The sequence below is a fragment of the Camelus ferus genome, chromosome 29 (genome assembly GCF_009834535.1).
Source record: "Camelus ferus isolate YT-003-E chromosome 29, BCGSAC_Cfer_1.0, whole genome shotgun sequence".
In the NCBI taxonomy this organism is placed as follows: Eukaryota; Metazoa; Chordata; class Mammalia; order Artiodactyla; family Camelidae; genus Camelus; species Camelus ferus.
In genome coordinates this window covers 12,393,593-12,407,295 of record NC_045724.1, presented here as the reverse complement: position 1 = coordinate 12,407,295, position 13,703 = coordinate 12,393,593, and the positions used below count along the sequence as shown (strand labels likewise).

Genomic DNA, 13,703 nt, shown 5'->3' with positions numbered 1-13,703 from the left:
TAATTTGTTGCAAAGGACACCCAGCTACAAATCTTTTGGTTCATTGATTGTCAAAGACATGGCTAGACCCTCCCTCTGGGACACCCTGGAGCCACCCATTTAGTCCACGAAAGCTGGTAAACCTTGGCTTTGGCATTTGCTAGTTTACAGATCACATTGACACCCACGATCTGGGTATTCTGCTGAGGTCACTCACCTGAGGTCCAGGTGATACAATATCCAGCTTAGAGATAAACTGAAGCTCAGAAAGATAGTCATTTGCTCAGTCATGCAAATAATTAGAAGCAGAGCCTGCACTCGGCTCCATGGCTTTTAATTTCAAATTCCATGTTCCTCGCATTGTGACATGCTGCCTTTTGCTTTGATGGGTCTTAAAAATGATGAATGAGAAAGAAGGCATATAGAAACAGGGAAACTGGTTTAAGAGATCTAAGTGTGGAAGAGTGAGATTTCAAGAAAAGAAAAAAAAAATAGGGCATAATGCATTTAGAAAGGGTACCAAAAAGCTTTATTTTTGAACATGGCTAAAAACAGACTGTGAACATTAATTATATACACAATCATTGGTGATTCACTCAGATAGTTTATTAACCTGGATATGACCCTGAGAAAACTAATGAGAACCATGACTCTAGATGACCTTTTCTCAATGCACTGAGCACAAAACAAGGGGAGAATCATAAGCATTGCTGAAGTCAGAGCATCTTAAATTATCTTCTCTCCTCAAGCCCATTGGCTTTCACCTAACTAGAGAAGGACATGGAGCACAGTGACGGGGCTTTCCTTATATCCCGTGCTCACCGCTACCCAGCTGCTCTTCTAAAATGGAGGCCACCATGATGGTTCCTATAACATGGATGATTAAAATATAACAGGGGGACATCCATAAAAGTAATACTTGGTCATTTTAGAAAATTTGAAAAATAGACAGAAATATAAAGAGTAGGAAAAATATTGTCCAAGGTGCCACCTTCCACAGTCACTTCCTATTATTACATTTTAGTTTACCTCTGTCCAATTCATGTTTGTGGCTTTTTGCATATTATAAATAAAACTGAAGTATTTTAAATTCTCTCTCCCCAGCTCCATTTCCTTCTGTCCCCAGAGCCAGCCACTTTCAAAAATGGCACACATTCTTCAAGGTAATATTTTATATTTTTGTTATATACACATTTGTATGATATTATTTTGAGGTTTTAAAATTTTTGCATAAATGCTACCATACTGTTCTAAAGCTCTCTTCAATTAAGGTTTTTTTTTTTTTCATTCAGACTATTTTTTTAATCTATCCTTATTGTCAAAAGTGAATGCATTTCTCATGGATTTTAACTGCAAGATAATATTTCATTATATGACTACACCATAATTTATTTATTCCTCTGAATAACATTGAGTTCTTTTTAATTTCCCTCTTATATTTAAAAAACACTCTATGTGTGTAACTACGGATGGTTGTGGATATTACCTAGCTTATTGTTGTGATCATTTAGCAATGTATACAAATATCAAATCGTTATTTTGTCCACCTGAAAGTAATCTATTACATGTCAATGATATCTCAATGAAAATTTAAAAAACAAAATTCTTTCACATTAAAAATAAATAAATAAATCTTGTCCTAGTTATTGGTCACATACTTGGCGACTTCCCTTGTTGGCTGTTATTAGTGGTCAATATTCCCTTCAAGCCCCATAACCAACCCCAGTTCCCTTTCTTTCTCTTTCTTCTTGAAGAAAAAGGCAGTGACAATGATTAAGGTAATACTGTGGCTCTGTGAAATGTGTCTTAGAAATGCTCAGCATAAAAATAAAGTGCTAAGTTTCTTGATGGAAAGGTAAGAGTCTCCGCACTACAGTCCTGTGTACTTACTGCTCCAGCCCACTCCTCCTCACCCCTGATGGGACAGCCATACTGAATGACCAAAGACATTTATATTTGCTCATGCTATTCTCTACATAAAATTACTTCACCCCTTCCCACACCCATCTCTTTTAAATGTACTCCCTGAAAAATCTCATCCATACTTAAGGAGTCAACTTTGAGGCATCTCCTAATCCTTTCAGATAGAATTGGTAGGTTAGTTAGTATTTACCGCTTTATGTATATACAAATAAAGTTCTTTATTCGGTTTCCAGAGAGGTAAGACGCTCAGCCTCTCTGTGCAGATAATACTAGTATGTATTTCTTATTGTTGCTGTTACAAGGATTAAATGAGTTAATACTTATCTGCTACTTTGATCAGGATGGTTAGTAAGAGCTTAAAACTTTTAGCTGTTATTGTTTTCATTGCTATTTGTAGATCTTTGCATAAATCCTGCATTGCCTTAATGACTACAGCTTTATAATTAATGTTGATATCTGCCAGGCCAAGTCATTTTCCTATTTTATTTTTTAATTAAAAATTTCTTAACTATGTTAAGCATTTTCCCTTTGAAATCATAAGATAAGCATTTTCCTATGTCCTGAAATATTGTTGGTTAAAATATTTTTAATGATTGCAAATATTCCATCATACACTAATTTACTTATTCATTTTCCTGATTTTGGACCTTGTAATGTTACAGTTTTTCACTGTTGTCAGCAATGCTATGACAAAAATTTTTACATAAGTTTTAATCTGTATTTCATATTACTTTAAGATGGAGCTCTCAAAAGTAGAATTATTGAGTGGAAGTGGGTGGAACTCAGGAGCTAAGGGTATCAAAGGCCAGTTTTTACATTTTTGAAACAATAAACTGTTAATATAAATATCTGTTAGACTAGCACTTCTAAATGTTGTATATACTCTGACCAGTAGATCCCATGATTATCTGCCCATTGATGTACTTTTTTGCTGTAAAATTTGGAGGCAATGATACATAGGGTCTACGTCAGTAAATCAAATACTCTATAATCCTAGCATGATGCAGGCTAAAATAGTGCCTAGAGAAAAGGAAAATTCATAGCTGGAATATGATTCAATTCCCATAAGGACAAAAGTGTTGACCTTTTCAAGACAGAATCTTTTCAGGGTAATCAGCTTGTCACCAAGTGGCTGAGTAGTTTCCTGGAAGATGGTAAGGTATTGGAGGCTTAAAGTCAGTCTTATGTTTCTTGAATTCAGGACCCCTAGGCCCCATACTATTGAATGTCCTAGGTTTAAATCCAATATTTTGGAGTGAAGTTGAAATTATTGATGGTATTTGCACCAAAATCACTTTTGATTTGAGTTGATGTTGTAAAGAATTCTCAGTATTTATAGTACGCGGCTCTGGTTTTAGAATGCTGATGGGTCCTCCAGTGATACAATAGGAAAACTGTTTGTGGTGATGACCACCATGAAGAGAAGGAATATGCGAGCATAATGTCATTAAGAGGGATGCAGGTTACTTTTGTAAAAACAGGACAAAACAAGTTACTTAGTGTGATAGACCCAAACAGACAAAGATGAATAAAATTTTGGTGATAGCTATTTTAACACATAAAAAGAAAAGAATTCCCCATTTTCATATAACCTTGGAGGAGATTATACAGTGTTTAGGGTCATATGCTCAGAAAAGATGTAATAATATTATGACATTTTAAACTTATGCTTTAGTCATTGGGCTAATCTCAAGTTAAAAAATGAAGCGATTTGTTCCATTAGACCCAAGAGATCACAGAAGCTAATTATTCCATCGCTTCCTCGGGCATAATCTCCCTGTCTGTTGTTTTAAGGAGCTAATTCTCTGAGGATGCTATTAGCAACTCACTTCTGCACCATTTGTCCCACACTGGAAATAGTGCAGGTGTTATAAATGTCACTGTGTTTCCAAAGCATAAACCTCCATTAGTCATTTATATTTATGGTTTACCAGGAAATAATGTCACTAAGTGGCGATCGGATATTATTAGGGTAAGTGGGATACTGAGAAATTTCTAAGAGCAATGTGCACTTTCACGCCTCTGTGCCTTCGTGTGTATTGTTCCCTTGACCGAGGAGCCTCTTTACCTCTCTCTCTCTCTATTTCTTATGAATTTTGACGTGTATTCAAGGCCCAGATCAAATATCAGCTCTGTAAAGCCTTCTCTGTCTTCCCCAGTATAAAGCTCTCTCGCCTTCCCCTTTGTTTAAACAAGTGTTTTAATACTTACCAGGCTCTGCCTGTGTGTCTCTTTCTAGTTCTCTGCTGGCTTCTTATCTGTCTGCTCCACTACATTTAAACTTTTAAATTGGATCTTTCTCATCTTTGTTGCCCCAATACACAGAATGAGGCTTGAAGCACAGTAGACGCTCAGTCTGCTTACACCGTGTGCTGTTTTTTTCTAAAGGGTCCCTCATTGTACCCACGCCGCCTTCAGTACCTATCAATATGGATGCCTCTTTGCAAATGTTTGTAGAATTGAACAGAATCCATTTACATGTAAGACAAATATTTGATGATTATTTTAATTTTCTTAACACTCTCTAAATGGCACTAATAATAGTAGATAGATGCCCATTGCTGTTACTATGGGCAGTCCATAATGGCACTTAGGAATGAATAACTGGCTTCAACTTTCTTTAGTAAAAGCCTATAATCTGAAACCACTATGCATGTGTACTGGAATTGGACAATTAAGTAAATGGATGGCAGAAGGTGGGAGCCAGGTTTCTCTCTGTTGGAGTGGGACGTTTCAGACAAGGAAGGAGAGAAGGCTAGAATGATCCAAGTGGAAATAGGTTAGAATTGGAAACATCAGTATGAACTCCTGTTAGGCTTAATATAAATACAAATGTATATATAGATAGATACAAATACGGGGATCATTATGCCAGTTGGTATTTCCTGGCTCGGCCAACTGAGGGGGCCTAGAGATAACACCACTCCAGCAGCAACAAGCACACCTAGTGCCCAGACCTTGATTTCTGTAGCATTCTCCGATAAAAAGAACCAGGGGTCCTTGGAGAAATCGTTGATTAGAGAACTGGAGCAAGAGATGTACAAAATGAGCCTGGAGCATCTTATAGGGCCAGAAAGTAAGCAAGTACTAAAACAACCACCAATGATGAACAGGTCCAAGGGGCTCAGGAGTCAGCTGAAACAGCTCCCAATGGCCAAAGCTGCGACAATTTAAGCAACAAAATATAGTAGTGTATTATAACCTAAAGTAGAAAGTATATATCTGTGAGTCCATACTGATGTAATTGATAGATAAGCAAACAGACAAATGCGGAGAAGAGACAAACCTTCCCTGCAGAAGAATTTCAATAATTTATATAACTTCTCCACCCTCAAGGTGGAGCATAGTTCCTCATTCCTTAAGTGTGGGCTGCACAGGGTGACTGCCTTCCAAAGAGTGCAGGATGGAAAGATGAGGAAAGAGTAGATTTACGGTGGAGAAACTCGACAACCCCCCCTCGGTCAAGACCCAAGACTAACATTAACAGTGATAAATCATAGGGATGGTCTGTGATGGGAGTGGTGCTTTTTGTCTGTGGGTCTTCTTTGATCCCTTTTCCTGTCTTCTTCCCCAAAACCCATAACTGAAGACTAATTATGAGAAAAACACCAGAAAAAATCCCAATGGAAGTACATTCTACTAAATACCTGGCCAGTACTCCTCAAAACTTTCAATATCATTAAAAATAAGGGAAGTCTGAGAAGCTGTCCCAGCCAGAAAGAACCTGACCTCTGAAAGTTACATAGCATCCTGGATGGAATAGAAAAGGGACATTAGGTAAAAACTAAGGAAATCTGAATAAATTGTGGACTTCAGCTAATTAAAAAAAAAAACTATCAGTACATAATATAAAGAGCCAACCAGAATGTCAGATGTGGACTGGAGTATGGCGAACATTTAGCATGTATTAGGTAAGTAAGTGTGGGAATGAATGGGCTTTCCTTACACTTATGCTCCTCACCCACACATACATAGGGAACCAAAATCATATAAACAAAATCACATAAATCATATGAATCATATAAACATACATACAAATATGTACACCCATATATGTCTAAATATGGATATAAATACTAACAAGTGATAGTAGACAGGCAATTAGATACATTTCTGGCTTATTGGTGAGATCTTTTCAAAACTGGAGCCCTTTATTTTCATTCTCCTTCTCTCATTTCAATAGACTATAAAAATTTCATTAGGCCAAGTGATAACCCAGTTGTAAGGCTATTGGCTTCTGCATTTCTGTAAAACTTAGAGATATAGAGAAAACACTAAATCACTGTATTTAGAAGCAACCACCGAGTGTAGCTGCTGATTTCTTCTCCTTGACATCCCTGCCACAAACTACCACATGTTCATTCACGTATTTCACAGGGATGCTAGACACACTGCTTTCCACCACGTCTGACCACATGCAGCTCATTCTCCATCTAACTGGCAGATCGATGCACAGAAACAAACTGCAGCCAACATCAAGGAAGGCTTCACCAAAGAGCTTCGATTCAGCTGGACTTGAAAGATGAATGGGCATCCAGTGGGGAAGCAATCACAGTCATACTAGATCTTGAGTAAACAGCGACTCTTAACAAGTCATTCTGTGTTTCTACATGAGGACGGGGGAGGAGAAGTCTAGGAACAAGATTATCCTGTCTTTAGCAATAGAGGCAAAATGGTGAAGTTGGTGAGGGTTGTCTTTGATGCTTCCTGCTCTTAGGGGACATGAAGAGTGATTAGGGTCTGGTTTCATTTTTGTTTAACTTTTCTGGAATATTTTCCATAATTCTTTTCTAAAAATGCAAACATCTACATAAAAATTCAGTACTTTTTTCAAGTTTTAAGTCATGCTCCTCTGCTTCATGGTTAAGAAGGGCAGTGATGTTCCAGAAGTGTCCAACCACGTCTCCCTGGTCTCAAGGAAGAAGAGAGAAATCCCCGACTCTTCTGTGGAATCCTGAAGACCTGAGCGTCTCCTGAGAGCTTCCTTCCCTAAATTTGCCATCCTTCTCTCTCACACACACCCTTTCTATCTCTTCTAAATGGTATCCCAAACCCTACTCTTCCCTCGCCACCAAGACTCCCCACTTTTAGTTTCTGAATGCTTACTTCTTCTTTCATTCTGGAATTATCTCACTCCTTGGGATTGGATCTCTTCATCTTCTAACAAAAGCTACTCTGTCCTCGAGAAAGCCCTCTCCCATCCTTCATTCCAAAGAGATAAAACATACTGTAGAATCATTTTAACTAGAAATAATCGCTCAAATTTGTGACATCATAGAAGAATAATTCAGTGGCAGGAGTGTCCAGGCAAGTAGGAAGAAAGGGTAGCTTTTTGGTGACCTAAAAGGAGAGGTAACCACTTTCCTCAATTTTTTTCCCACGGACAAAGCTGACTTACAATGTATTCCCCACAACATTGCTGTACTGGAGACATTTTTCAAAATTTAATACCAAGAGTACTTGGTATTAAACTTAAAATTTGAAAGAAGCTATACAAGGTGAAAATATATTATGAATAGTTGGGGATGGGGTGGGGGGTAGGGGTAGAGGAGCAATTTCTCCAGCTTTGGCTGATGCTGCCAGAAAGCTGACACCTAATTTGTACACATACAGGAATACTTGGCCTTTATTTAATACACCAGCCAGAGGAAATGACCTACCATTCATGTTTCTCTGACACCCTGAGGTGAAATCTGGGCTGCCACCCAGCAGCCACCTCACACAAAGCAGGGGTGAAGGGTGAGCATCCCAATTTTGCCACGATGGCATCTCTACCACGTGACTTGATAACCTGTGTTTAAAAAAATGTAGTCATGTGTGTCGAAATATCCTTCCAAATTAATTTATTGCCAAATCTGTTCAAGGTTAAACTTTTCCCATATAAATAAAAGGCGTATGAAAGTGTTAGTTTTTAACCTTTGAATTACAAGTCACTTCTCGGTCAAGTCTGCCCTTGAGTCCCAATTTGTCCCTTCAGGACCATCCAAAACAAATTTAATGTCTCTTCCATATGATGGCTTTTTAAATATTTAGAAACAACTTTTATGTCCCCAATGTATTAGTTATCTCCCTCAGCAGCAATTGTGCAGAATTTGTTTACTGAAATAAAATGTAACTAAGATAATAGTTTACAATGATTGAAAGGAGGTGTTTTTCATTTCTCTTCTTGTGGAACATTTTCCCTGGCAACCAGTCTTTCAGGATTGCCTCGGAGACGGGGGGTGACAGCGGCCACCTCGGGAAGAGCCCGACAGCTGCAGAGAAAGGAAGCTGGGAGTCCCGGAGAGGAGAACGGGGCTAAGGTGGGTGTGGCTCGCCTGTGACACCTGTGTGTTCTCACCCTACCTTTCTGGGTCAAAGCCCCAGAGTGGAAAGGCATTTTAGGTAGAGGGAAGCCAAAAGCTGAGGGAGGAAATCAGCCTAACTGGCTGGCACAGGAAAGTGGCATCGTGGAGGGAGCTGGGGGAATATTCCAGAGCCACACTCAAATCCTGTGTGGGAGGAAGCAGCCCAGGGGGCTGCATGTACACCTTCAGGTGGGGAGCCTACCTGGCCAGAGGGCTCACAGCGCTGGGAACAGGGAGCCCACGTTTGAGACTGCGGGACAGTTTGGCCAAGCTGAGATCAGTGGTGAGTCATGGCAAAACCTCAGGGGTCTTCAGCCCTTGAGAGCACCACGTTGGGGCCGAGTCATCAGAGTGAGGACCTCAGCTCCTGGCTGAACCCATGGAACAGAGTCTGAGTTCACAATGTATCCCAAAATTTTGAAGCTGACAAATGCAAAAAGCATTACAAAGTCCAGGAAAATAATAGCATAAAATTACTAATGAATTGCCCTACCCACTTCTACAATATTTTTTCTTCTACATTACTTGGCTGCATACTCAATCACATCTTAATATGATAATTACTTTTTAAAAATCATCTTCTGTAGAGAAAATGGAAAGGTAATAAATTCTTTCCTCTAAAAATTGACTGCAAATTGTTTTTCTTATTAATTGTCTGACATAAAACATATGACTTCATACACATTCTGGTTGTTTGTCATACTGCTATAGGTTTGTGCTGTGAAAATACAAAATTTTCATGAATTCTATTTTATCCAAATCCCCTAAAATTGCATAGTGTCTTTGTAATCATAGTTATACACTGTTTATTTATCTGTGTATATTTATGATAGTTTGCTATTGACAAAAGAGAACTTCTGCTTTGACCAGGTGGCACTGAAAACCAACTCTTCCACTTACAATTCTACATGTCAAAAGATAGAAATCATTTTAATACAGTTATTGACCACTGGGGTTTTCAGTTCTCTGAAATGTCTGTTCATATCCATTGCCTATTTTTCTATTTTTCTTATTCATTTGGATGTATTCTTTATATATTCTTGGTAGTGCTTTCAAAATTTTCTCTAATCTGATGTCAAAGAGATGCACTGCTGTAATTTTTAAGTTAAATTTTTTTTTTCACATTCAGGCCTTTAATCTTTCTGAATTTTGTTTTCTCAAAGGTATGAGTTTATCTTTTTTGCCACAAGAAAGTAACGGTATACCATCACCACGACTGAACAGACCATCCTTTCCTCACTGAGGTAAGGTATTATCTTTATCATAAAATGAGTCTTCATATATATTTAGATCTAGACAACACATGCATTATATCATAAAGTGTTGTATGTAAATTTCTGAAGTAGATGGATAGTAAATGCTAGCAAAACCACAGCCCTAAAGGAGTACATTATTGTGAATGACCGAATTGGCCAGAGAGCTAGGGGACAGCATTTTGAGGTTCAAAACTTTTAATTGTGTCAGTTTTGAAGGGATATTATTCTATATGAAGTATCCCTATTTTTAATTTATCCTTTGAGTTACAAGTCTGATAATAACTCTTCCTTGTAACGTTTTGTCACTATGGCAGACCAAACTAACAAAGAAAACCTCATTATTATAAATTCATAGAAATAAGGAATGAAATATAAACAAATTTGAAAAAAACACATGACCAAGCTAGAAGGAAAGAGAAGGAAAGTCCCAGTGCTAAAGCAAAAGGGGAAATCAAGAGATGAGCTGTGAACTGACAAGCTGGAGTTGTGGCATCCTAGAGAGATACAGAATCAGAGATAGACTGGAGGATCTAGAGCTGGGGTTTTAATCTCCATGCCAGGGTAGAAGATGTGACTTTAGGGCCCCAGGGTATGTAGCGAGAACTGAGATACCTGCAGAAAACTGAGCTCCGGGAAGGCTGCCTCCTCCAAAAAGCTGAACTGGAAAAACTTCTCTGCCAATACTTCTGCCCAGGGAAGTAATAAGAAACTGGGTGAAGAAGGAATTAAAAAGTCTGAGCCATGTACCTGTGAATCTTACCAAATGCACAATAAGGGAACCATTGCAACAATAAAAAATTAATGTCCAAAACTAGTCCTGATGTGGGGTAACCCCTGGGGCACTGGGCAGAAGCAAATACACAGTCATTATTCAGCAAACTTCAGCCCAAAATACACACGGTTCTCAGAGAAATATGATCCCTGTGGAAAACAAACTCATTTTCCAAAATTACAAGGTGCACTAGGAAGTGATCTGCCTCCTGCAGAGTCAACACAAAGAAGAAAGAGCCACGTTAGACTTTTAGAATATTAGTATACATAAAATCACAAAAGTGGTCATGTCTAGGATGATGGTGACAGATTTTTAAGGCACTTCTTTTTTGTAATGGAAGTACTGTGGATTGAACCCAGGACCTTGTGTGTGCTAGGCATGCACTCTTCCACTGAGCTATATCCACCCACCTCGATGTATTTTTTAAATGGAAACATTATTGCAAAAAAGGGATATTATAAGAAATAAAACATATTTTCTTTAAAAAGAATATATAGAATTTAAAATCTTAATTATTTTATGTTAAAAACTTAGCAAATTGGATTGTAGATGAGACAGTAGAAGAGAGAATTAGTGAACCAGATTTTCTATCCAAAAAAACTTATTTCGCAACACAACGAGAAAAATAGATTAAACAACTGTTAAAAGACAAGGATGAAAGAGCCAAGAAGGAGAGTGTATAAAGAATGGCAATATTGAAACATAATGACTGATACAATTTCAGAATTTATGTAAGACAGAAATCCTCAGATTAAAGTAAAAACATCTAGTCTAATTAGGATGAAATAAAAAAATTTATTCACACCTGGAAAAATCTTAGTAAACTTGTGAAACATCAGAAACAACCAAAGTATGAAACTTCAAAATATCTAATTTAGTTAGGACGAAGAAAAATAAATTCACACTTGGAAACATCATAGTAAAAGTGTGAAACATCAAAAACAGTAAAAAACACCCAGAGGTGAAAGCTAGATTATCAACCAAGGAACATTTATGCTGGTAGCTCTCTTCTCAATGACAACAATATAGGCTAAAGACAAAAGCGTATTTTCAAACTTCCAAGAGAGAACAGCTGTCATCCTTAACTGTTAAGCATATTTAAACTATCATTTAAGAATTAGATTTCAAAAAATACATTTTTAGGTAAATTAAAAAAAAATACTAATGGATGTAGTTTAGGGATAAGTAAACAGATCCTAGAAGGAGTAGGGTACGTATGAAACAGAGAAATTAAAGGCATTAGGAAACATCTGGAGAAGTCTAAATAAACATCAACTGTAAAAACAAGAGCAAAGACTAATTTGGAGTGAGAGAGTTTAAAAAGACGGTGAAATTAAAATATTTCACAGCCATGACATGGAAGATAGGAAACACGGAAATTCAAGTCCATGTGTTTGCTCTAAGATGCTTCTGTTGTTCAAGATGAAGTCAGACCTTTTGATAATTATTATTAGCTTTTTAGGGTCAAATATGAATGTTAAAAATTTAAGGATAATTACTAAGTAAATAAGAAAAAAATCTGTAACAGTAAACCAGTCGAGGGGTTAAAAAGGTGAGGAATAAAGAAAACTTGATGGATCCAGCAGAAAGGCTGGATTTCCACTCCTAGCTGCATAACCTAGAGAGACTCTGGCACAGGCATGGAAGAAGATAACGACAACAGTATTCACTGCATCATTCATCTCTGTCTGTAGCAGAATAAATAAATTGTGGTAAAGTTATACAATAGAACATTACAGGCAATTAAAATAAATTAACTACATCAACATGGATAATGCTGGAAAGAAATGTTGAATATAAAAAATAAGTAGCAGAATGATAGGTAAAAATGATGCCATTTACTTAAACTTATGTACACAAAAAGAGATCTCAGGTGTTTATGAATGCATTTGATGTCTTCTCTGTAACTCACAGGGACTCGAACAGATATTTATATACCAATGTTCATAGCAGCATTATTCACAATAGCCAAAAAATAGAAACAACCCAAATGTCCATTATCAGATGAATGGATAAACAAAATGTGACAGATACATACAATGGAATATTATTCATCCATTAAGAGAAATGAAATTATGATACATGCTCCAGCATGGATGGACCTTGAAAACAAGTGAAATCAGCCAGACACAGAAGGTCAACCATTATATGATTTCACTAACATGAGATACCTCTAATGGTCAAATTCATAGAGACAGAAAGTAGAAGTAGTTACCAGGGTCCAGGGGTAGAGAATAATTAGTAGTTATTGTTTGAACAGAGTTTCAGCTTGGGATGGTGAAAAAGTTCTGGAGATGGATAATGGTGATGGTTGCACAGCAACTGAATATATCTAGCCACTCAACTGTACACTTAAAAATGGCTAAACCTGTAAAAATTTATGTTATGTATATCTTATCACAATAAAAATTATAGTAATATGAAAATCGAAAACATGAATTCAAAAAGATACATATACCCAATGTTCATAGCAGCATTATTTACAATTGCCAAGATATGGAAGCAACCTAAGTGTCCATGAACAGCTGACTGGATAAAGAAGAGCTGGTGTATATATACAATGAAATATTACTCCATCATAAAAAAGAATGAAATTTTTCCATTTGCAGTAATATGGATGTACTTGAAGGGCATTATGCTAAGTGAAATAAGTCAAAGACAAATATTGTATGACACCACTTACATGTGAAATCTAAAAAATACAACAAACTAGTAAGCATAACAAAAAACAACATAGAGAACAAAATAGTGGTTACCAGTGGGGGGAAGGCATTATAGGGATGAGGATTAAGAGGTGCAAACTATTATGTATCAAATAAGCTACAAAGATACATTGTACAACACGGAATATAGCCAATAATTTATAATAACTATAGATTGAGAATAACCTTTAAAAATTGTGAATCAGTATACTGTACAGCTGTAACATATAATATTGTATATCAACTTCAATAAAAATGAAATGAAAGCTGAAAAAAATTATAACAATATGGAAAAAATAAAGTAAGCTACTAGAATATTTTTTAAGTGATGAATGAAAAGAAAATATTTTGAGTTCTTGAAAGTCTAAAAATCTCTTTAATTTCCCTCAGATTTTATTGACAGTTTAGCCAAGTATAGAATTCTAGGTTGAAAACAGTTCTTATTCAGAAATCTGAATACATTGCCAGTGAGAAGTCCAATGACAGCCTGATCCTTGAAAGCTCTTAGGAATTTAGCATGCATCCTTAAAGTAAGACCGAAGAATTGAAGACCAAAGAAATTCCAGATGACTTTCTCCCTTATATTTTCAACTACAGATGAACTTCAAATTTAACTTATAGAATCCTGATCTGTTAAGAAATCTGAAGATTGCTTATGCTATTTAAAAATAACTCATTCTTACAACCTTTAGAGCTATGTAACTAATTGGCTATGCCTATCAAA

At 36.8% G+C, this 13,703-nt stretch overlaps 1 protein-coding gene across 1 annotated transcript in view; it reads left to right on the top strand.

The window, feature by feature from the left end:
* KCNB2 (potassium voltage-gated channel subfamily B member 2) overlaps positions 1-13,703 on the top strand; it is a 371,601-nt gene that overhangs the window by 2,594 nt on the left and 355,304 nt on the right. Inside the window, 3 exon segments of the mRNA XM_032470052.1 lie at positions 1,084-1,142; positions 8,096-8,204; positions 9,413-9,493. The gene's annotated coding sequence lies outside the window, so the exon portion shown is untranslated.